The following is a 9837-nucleotide window of genomic DNA, read 5'->3' on the forward strand; positions in this document are numbered from 1 at the left end:
ATAAGTGTATGGATATTATCCTATCACTGACAGCATTGTACTTCAGGACAGATCTTGAAACATACTTTGTGATGATGAATGCCTCGCCATTCCTCTTCAATTTATCATTCCCAGCAAAGCAGATCATATGGTCATCCAATTCAAAATGCCCAAAACCTGTCCATTTCAGCTCACTAATGCCTAGGATATCAATTTTTATGTGTTCCATTTGATTTTTGACAACTTCCAATTTTCCTAGATTCATGCTTTGTATACTCCATGTTCCAATTATTTATGGATGTTTGCAGCCATTTCTCCTCAATTTGAGGCATGCCATGTCAGTACATGGAGGTCCTGAAAGACTTACTTTATCCACATCATTCAGTTTGATTCTACTCTGATGAGACAGTTCTTTCCCAGTTCTATTTTGAGTGCCTTCCGACCCAAGGAGCTCATCTTCTTGCACTGTGTCAGACAATATTTCCAAGTTATTCATAAAGTTGCCCAGTAGTGTATCAGATAGTGTTTCGCTGCTATTCATAAGATTTTCCCTGGTCAATTTTTGAGAAGTGGATGGCTCCTCCTTCTTCCTAGTCTGGTCTTAGTCTGTAAGCTGCATTGAAACCTGTGTACCATGTGCAACTCTGCTGGCATCTGAAACACCAGTGGCACAGCAACATACAAGCCCCACAGGATGACAAACTGACAGACAAGTTTGTTTCCCTTAGCTGTTGGAAACCCCTTCACCCTCCCCTTACCTAATTCCTACCTGGAACCTGCCACTTTGTGGTCCCTGGCCACTCCCTCCCTTTCCTGGCTTTAGGGGGCTTGGGGCCTAGCTTTGCCTCCTCCTCCTTTACCTGGATATCTTGCCACTCCTAAGGTCCCCGGCCTCTCCTACTCCCTCCCTTTCCTGTTTCTAGGAAAAGGGCCAGGAAAAGAGCCAGGAAAGGGAGGGAGCAGGAGAGGCTGGGAACTTCTGGAGCAGCAGGATATGTAGGTAAAAAGGGGTGAGAGGCAAGGCTAGGCCCCAAGCCCCCTAGAATCAGTCATTGGTCTTACAAAATTCTACCATGTGATCTCCAGCGTTATCTCTATCACCAAGGCCATACTTTCCAACTACCCATGATTCTTCTTGGTTTCCAACTTTTGGATTCCAGTCACCAGTGATAATCAAGCACATCTTGATTGCATATTTGGTCAATTTCAGACTGCAGAAATTGGTAAAAATCTTCAATTTCCACATCTTTAGCTTTGGTGTTGATGCATAAATTTGAGTAATAATAGTATTAACTGGTCTTCCTTGTTAAAAACAAACAAACAAAACAAAACAAAACTCACTGCTATTGAGTCAGTTCTGACTCACAGCAACCCCTCCTTGGGTTTCTGAGTCAGCATCTCTACAAAAGTAGATTGTCCAATTCTGGTAGCATAGTGCCTAAGGCACTTGACTACTGACCAAAAGGCTGGGAGTTCAAACCCACCAACCACTCCTCAGAAGGAAGGCTGGGCAATCTACTTCTGTAGTGATACTGCCTTGCCAACCCAAGGAGGGGTCGCTATGAGTCAGAGCTGGCTCAATGGCACATAACAACAACAACAACAACATGGATATTATTCTATCACAGACAGCATTGTACTCCAGGATAGATCTTGAAACATTCTTTGTAAAGAAGAATGTCACACCATTCCTTTTCAGTTTGTCATTTCCAGCATAGTAGATCATATGGTTGTCTGATTCCAAATGCCCCAAACCAGTTCATTTCAGCTCATTAATGCCTAGGATATTGATCTTTATGTGTTCCATTTCATTTGTGACAATTTCCAATTTTCCTAGATTCATACTTTGTACATTCCATGTTCTGATTATTAATGAATGTTTGCAGCTGTTTCTTCTCATTTTGAGTTGTGCCACATCAGCAAATGAAGGTCCCGAAAGTTTTACTGCCATCCACATCATTAAAGTTGACTCTACTCTGAGCAGGTAGATCTACCCCAGTCATATTTTGAGAGCCTTCTGACCTGAGGGGCTCATCTTCCAACACTATATCAGACAATGTTTCAGGGCTATCTGTAAAGCTTTCCAGTAAAATATCAGACAGTGTTTCACTGCTATTCATAAGGTTTTCTCTGGCCAATTCTTTGAGAAGTGGATGGCCCTTCTTTCTTCTGAGTCTGTCTTAGTCTGGAAGTTCTGCTGAAATCTGTCCCCCATGGGTGATCCTGCTGATATTTGAAATACTGGTGGCAGCCTCAGCAACATGCAAGCTACCACAGTATGACAGTATGACAAACTGACAAAAGAGTGGTGAAATATGACAAAGAAAACCCTATTTACAAACAAACAGGTATACAGGTGGCTTAGGCTAGGTTCTCTGCAAAACCAGTAAAGCTCCTACGTATACACACAGAGAGAATTTTATCTCAGGAAAATGGCTCACACAGTTATAGAGGCTGGCAAGTCCCAAGTTTGTGGGCCAAAATGTCAAGCTGGAGGCTTTTCTGAGATCAGCAGGAAGGATGACAGGATCTAGATCCAAGAGAAAGTTCCAAAACTTTCCCAGGATACCCATATATACATTGGAAGTAGACCACACCCCTAAGGAAACTCCCTTTCAACTCATTGGCTGCTCAAAGCACATCCAAGCATGGAAGTTGATACTTTACACCAGATCTCATCATGAGAACAAGCAAACCACAACTACTTACACGTTCATATTTATGTTGTCTGTCAATGCATCTACAGAACGTAGCACAATGACTCGGACATAATAGGAGCTCAATACATATTTATATTTTAAAAAAATGTACTCTAATGTAGAAAGAAGGTGTAGTCAAAGATATTATTATGTAATAGAGAACACAGAGTTGGAAAGAGACCATTCATGGTCCAGCCAAGTTGACACAACATTAACTATTACAAGGGACTAGGATTCCAATGTATATTTTGTGGGTTCACAATTTAATCCATAACAATCTCTCATGTTTATCTCGAAACCAAATTATTTAGAGCCCTACAAATACTGCACATTCTTCTTACCATCAGGCTTTGTTTCCTCTATTTGTTCTCATACTTTTTCTCTGCTCAATTAAGTTGGACTTCAAGATCCAGGCTCTTGAACAATTTCCAGGATGGCTACCCAGCATGGCATACGCCAATCTGGGGTCCATGCTTGGCACTCCCAGTAGCCTGACTGTGCATGTCTCTGGTCCTGAGCTTAGCACACACTTTGAATGGTCTTTTTCTTTCTCTGTGTTCTCTATCATGTGATAATATTCTTGACTGCATTTTCTTTCTACCTCAGAGCACTTTTTTTTAATAAATATATATCGAGCTCCTAGTATGTCTGAGTCATTGTGCTACACTCCGTAGAAGCAATGAGCAACAGCACAAATATGGACGTATAAGGTTCTTTAGGAAGCTTATGGTCTCATGGAGGGCTGAGATAATTAACAGGCTCACAGTGTTACATGTGATGAGGGACAGGCCACACAGGGCATGTGCTCACCTAGGAAGCACCTTGACTAGTGAAAAATTCTTCCTGAAAACAATGGCTGACTTCTGAGTGATGAGAAGAAAAAGGGTAGGAAGAGATGTTGCCGTAGAGGCAACAGCATGAGGAAGGATCTGAGGCGAGAGAGAAAAAGGCTTCTCAAGAAACTTGAAGAACTTTAGTTAAAGAATATAGAGCGAAGGCAGGGATTGGGAGAGAGGAGGCTGAAGGAAAAGTAAGGCCCAGCTTTGAAAGGTGGCCCCTTTGATGCCATTATAAAGAAATTTGAACTTTATCCTGAGGGCAGGGGAACAGCATTGAAGGGTTTTAGGCAGTGGAGTGACTCAATTAATGTCAGCTTTGAATAAAAAGAGACATGCAAACAAACAAATAATACTAAGTAATAGCTGCCACACTAGAAACATGTACGTGGACAGAGAAAGCATAAAACCAAGAGTAATTCCTGCCCTCTGAGGGCTTAACAAATGAAAGCAAGGGTAAGTGAGGGGAGCTGATCTGGAAAAACTGGGTGGTTTGGTTAAAGTACTTCTGCCTTGAGCAGGGAGGGCCCTAGGAAGCTGCTCCACCAGTTGCTGTCAACTCTGACTCATGGCGACCCCATGTGTGTCAGAGTAGAACTTCACTCCATAGAGTTTTCAGTGGCTGATATTTTTTTTGGAAGTAGATTGCTAGGACTTTCTTTCTAGGTGTCTCTTGGTAGACTTGAACCTCCAACCTTTTTGGTTAGCAGTGAATACATTAACTGTTCACCAAAACCAAAGTCACTGCCGTTGAGTTGATTCTGACTCATAGCAACCCCTCCTTGGGTTTCTGAGGCAGTATCTCTAATGAAGTAGATTGCCCAGTCTTCCTTCTGAGGAGTGGCTGGTGGGTTTGAACCGCCAGCCTTCTAGTTAGCAGTCAAATGCCTTAGACACTACACCATCAGAGCTCCCTCACCACCCAAGAAATCCGAAGTAAACATGTGACTAGAACTAGTGGTAGGGGTTTATGAGGAAGGAAGAAGATGACTATAGCAAAGATCAAGAGGAAGAAGGTGCTGGGATTTTAGTGGCTGAGGAATGATGCACATTTCTACAGAGCCCCAAAGAGGATCATAGCTCCTGAGTGAGGAGAGTGGGAGAGTGGAGTGTGACTCAGGTGAGGCAAGGGGATACTTAGTGCATAATATTAAATTGTTTACCTAATCTTGAGATTGAGTGTCTTCCTATATTTGCACCTACCACCTATCTTGCCTCACTTTAGTCCCAGTGCTGGGGACAGAGAGAGAAAGAGAGAGAGAGAATCTAGGGTAGCAGAAACCATACCACAGGGATCACTACACAAGTCTGATCCTCGTCAGCTCATGTAAGGAGTGCAGAGAAGTAACGGAACAACAACTTCTCACTTCTTGACCCCCATGCCATCACCACTATGACTCACTCCTTCCCTATTGGGCTCTATCTATTTCCCTTGCAGTTTGAGAACGAGCAAGTTTCCTTTTTCCAGTCACCAGGTTGGGCTCCTGTGCCAGCTGGAGAAGGGAATGGTGCAGTCTGGTTCTCAGGTGTGTGGTGTTAAACACTATTCAAGGCTCATCTTCTCACCCATTGTTTTATTTGAGCCTCAGTTCAGCTATGAGATAGGTGAGGCAGAGAATGTTGACTTTGCTGCGAAACAGAGAGAGAGAGAGACTAATAAATTTGCAAATGGTTGTCATTTTGATGAAGTCCAGTTCATTGCTCCCCAACCCCCTTTTATGCTGTAAGATTTTTGTGTTATATTTAGAGATCTTTGCAAACCCAAGGTCATGAAGACTCTCTCCGATATTTTCTTCTATAAGGGTTATAATTTAGGTTTTACATTTAGCCTATGATCCAATACAAGTTAATTTTTGTGTGTGGGATGAAGTAAACCACACAATTATTATGATTTTTTTCTTTGCATATGGTTATCTAATTTGTCCACTATTTGTTGAAAAGATTTTCTTTACTCAATGAATTGCCCTGCACCTTTGTAAAACAAAAACAACAACAACAACAACAAAAAAAAACTGACCATACATATATGAGTCGATTTCTGAATTTTATTCTATTCCATGAACCTGTTTGTCTGTCTTTATGCTGATACAACACTGTCTTGGTTGCTTTATAATAAGTCTTGAAATTAGATAGTGTAGGTCCACCAACTTTGCTCATTTCAAATTGCTGCTGTAACAGAAATACAACTGTGTGGCTTTAAAGAACAAAAGGTTATTTTCTTGCAGTTACCAAAACAAACAAACAAAAAAACAACTCACTGACATTGAGTTATTTCTCACTTGAGGCTTGAAGTGTTAACTCAGGGCATTGGCTGTAGATCATGGCTTTGAATTGGTTCAAAAAGTTCCAGTCATGGCCAAGGGAAACAAGGGCAACATATATGCTGCACAGCAAGCAAATCTCTTGGGCAGCAGATTTTGACCAGAGTGGGAAATAGGCAGCTGTGCCTTGCTCAAAGATGGTGGCTGGTACACATTCAAAGTGGTACAGTCAGCCACCATCTTTGAGTGGGGCCCTTCTGCCTGTTTCCCAGTTGGGTCAAAATTGAATTCACAAGAGATTTGGTGGCTGTTTAACATATACACTGCCCTTGTTTCCATTGGCCATGACTGAACCATGTTGAGTTAGTTCAAAGCCCTGCTCTAGAGGGAGGGTGTCTCTCTCTGTCCACACTGGGGGAAAGGCCTTGTCTCTTTTTACCTTCTATTCCTAGGTTCCTTGGCAATCATGTGGTGTACATTTTCTCCCCACCCCCATTTGCATTTGCTTGCTTACTTGTTTAATCTGTTTGTATTTTCAGAAGAGATTGTTTCAAGACAACATACCATACATGAATACTGTCTCAGTAACACAACAAAGAAAACTCATCCACAAATGGGATTACAACTAGAAATATAGGGGTTAGGACTGACAATGCATTTTGGGAGGATAAAATTAAATTCATAGCAGTAGCTTTGGCTATTGGAGATCCTTTGCATTTCCATATATATTTTAGAATTAGCTTGTCAATTTCCACAAAAACATCCTTGCAATTTTTAGGATTGCATTAAATCCATAGATTAACTTGGGGACAATGACTGTTAACAATATCAAGTCTTTTGATCCAAGAACACAATATATCTCTCCATTAATTTAGGCTATCATTAGTTTTGCTCAGCTATGTTTTGTAGTTTTTCAGTTGTAGGTCTTACATGTCTTTTGTCAATTTTTTCCCTAAATATTTCATAGTTCTTTATATTATTGTAAATGTTATGTTTTAAATTTTAATTTCATATAGTTCATTTCTTTTTTTTTAAATTTTATTGTGATTTGGGTGAAAGTTTACAGAGCAAATTAATTTTCCATACAGCAGTTCACATATACATTGTCTCGTGGCATTGATTGCAATTTCCCACAATGCAACAGCTCTCTTCCCATGTCTTGCACATGATTACCTCTTCCCTGTGTCCTTCCCTCCCATGAACTCCTGCCCTCTGAGCAGTCTCCCTATGCATACACAGACCCTCTATTCCCCCATGATTGATCTCTCGAAGGAGTGTATCTACTTAAAGTAAATGTTCACCTCTTATGCCTGTCTTTTGTTTGGCTGGAAGCCCAGGAGTGGGTTCAATTCCAGGCCTGAAGGGCAGCTAGAGGCCATAGTCTCAGGGGTTCCACCAGGCTTCATCAGACCAGCAAATCTGGTCCCATTTTTTTTTTTTTTTTAATTATTTTGAGTTTTTTTCCACATTGTTCTCCAACTCTATCCAGGATCTCCTACATAGATCCCTGTCCAAGTGGTTGACAGTGGTAGCCAGGCACCATCTGATTCTTCTGGTCTCCTAGTCATATAGGCTGAGGATCACATGGTGTACCAATTACTTGAACTAATTGCTTCCATGCATCTTTGGTTTTCTTCATTCTTCTTTGCTCTGGAGAAGGAGAAACCCATTGTTCCATGTAGATAGCTGCTTGCAAGACTTTAAGATCCCAGTCACTACTTGCCAAAGTAGGATGTGGAACAATGTTTTCGTGTAGTATGTTATCCCAATTGAGCTTGTTATCCCCTGTGGCCATGGTCCCGAGCCCACAGGTCCAACTACTTTCTCCCTTTGGGTGGCTGGCTGTGGCCACGAATTGACTACAACTTTGTCCCTGTCAAATCTACCATACATCTGGGAATTTTTACAAATGTAGTTCATTTCTTGCATATAAAAATGCAATTGATATTTGCATATTATTCTTTCATCCTGAAACTGTTGAATCCACTTATTTGCCCTTGTAGATTTTTTTTTTTTTGTAGACTCCTTAAAAATTTCCACATAGATAACCATGCTTTCTATGAGTAAAGACAGTCATTTCTTCCATTTCAATCTGAATACCTTTCCTCTCTTTTTCTTGCCTTATTAAACTGTCTAAGGCATTTAACTGCTAACCAGTAGGCTGGCGGTTCAAACCCCCCAGCCACTCCTAGGAAGGAAGGTTGGGCAATCTACTTTCATAGTGATACTGCTTTGGAAACTCAAGGAGGGGTCGTTGTGAGTAGGATCTAACTCGATGAAAGTGAATTTGGTTTTTGGTGTAGGATCTATAATACAAAGTTGAATAAAAACAATGAAAGCAGTCATGCTTTCATTTTCCTGATCTTAGATGAAAGGCATTGAGTCTTTTATTATTAAAGTAGTTGTTAGCTTAATGATAAATTAAGTTCATGTTTTTGTTGTTGTTAGGTGCTGTTGAAAGGAGCTCTGGTGGTGTAGTGGTTAAGGCATTTGACTGTTAACCATAAGGTTGGTTGTTGAGGACCAAGAAAAAGACCCCCAAAAGAACATGATTGCAAGGCACATGCTCTAATTACAGTGAAGAGATGACAAGGCCTCTCTTGTGACTGAGTGTTTGCTTTTAGAGATGGCAAGGCCTCTCTGTGGTTGAATGTTGCTTTAAGAGATGGCAAGGTCTCTCTCATTGTTAAATACTTAATTGGCAAAACATCAAAGTATTAAAAGTAAATGTTATTCTCCATGTTTTTTATCTTATTGGGATGTTTCATACTTTGTGTCACTGTGTCCTAGCAAACAATTATCATTTTATACTTCTTATTCCTGAGGTGATTTCTGTGGTTGTTTTAATGACCACCTGTTGTCCTTGAGCACATAGAGAAGTAAAACTTTAGCTCTGTAGAGAATAAACTGATTGTATGACTTCCAAGACTAATGATGTAATCATGTACAAACATATAAATAAAGTAGAACAAAGGCATCAGGCGTCGCTCTTGCAGAACATGCAGGGCATCCGCCTGGCCCCTGTTCCTTTTAAATAATAAAAAAGAAACCTGTTAATCCTTTCATGTTGCTTCACTTTGTGACGTGTGTGGTTTTGCGGGACGTGGCAGTTGGTGGTTCAAACCCACCACTGCTCCATAGAAGAATGATGAGGCAATCTGCTTTTGTAAAGATTTACAGCCTTGGAAACCCAATGGGATCACTATGAGTCAGAATCAACTCAATGACAACGAGTTTGGTTTGAAGTGCTATTGAATTGATTCTGACTCATAGTGACCCTGTGTGCACAGAATGGTTCTGAGCCATCCTCACAATTATTGCTGTTTGAGCCCATTGTTATAGCCATTGTGTCAATCCATCTCATTGAGGGTCTTCCTCTTTTTCACTAAATTAATTCATAGATGCCCTTTATCAGACTGAGAAAAATCCCTGTGTTTCTATCTTTTTTTAAAAAAAAATCAGAAATGTATGTGTATTATGTTTTGTCAAATGCTTTTTCTCCACCTATTGAGATGATTTTTTTTTTTTCAGTCTCTTGACATGGTGAATTATATTGATTAATTTGACTGCTAAACCAGCCTTGCACTCTGGTGATAAACCCCACTAGGTCACGATGTATTATCATTTTTATATATTGTTGGATTTTATTTACCAAAATCTTAAAAAAACATTTATGTCTATATTTATGAGGGCTATTTGCCTGTAGTTTTCTATTCTTGTAAGGTGTTTTTTCTTTCTTTCTAGTTTTAGTAATAGACTAATACTGGCCTCACAGAATCACATGAAAAGTATCCAGTCCTATTTAATTTTTTGGAAAACTTTGGTTAGAACTGGTATTATTATTTACTTAAATATTTAATATAATTCACCACTGAAGCCACATGGACATGGATCTTGTTTGTGAAAAATATTTTTAATTACAAATTCAATTTATTAGTAGATATAGGGCTATTTGGGAGCTCTGGTAGCATAGTGGCTAAGACACTTGACTGCTAACCAGAGGGCTGGTGGTTCAAACCCACCAGCCACTCCTTGGAAGGAAGATGGGGCAATCTACTTCCG

Source organism: Orycteropus afer, unplaced genomic scaffold, assembly GCF_000298275.1.
Source record: "Orycteropus afer afer isolate SDZICR_OR568_19922 unplaced genomic scaffold, OryAfe1.0 scaffold00073, whole genome shotgun sequence".
Lineage (NCBI taxonomy): Eukaryota > Metazoa > Chordata > Mammalia > Tubulidentata > Orycteropodidae > Orycteropus > Orycteropus afer.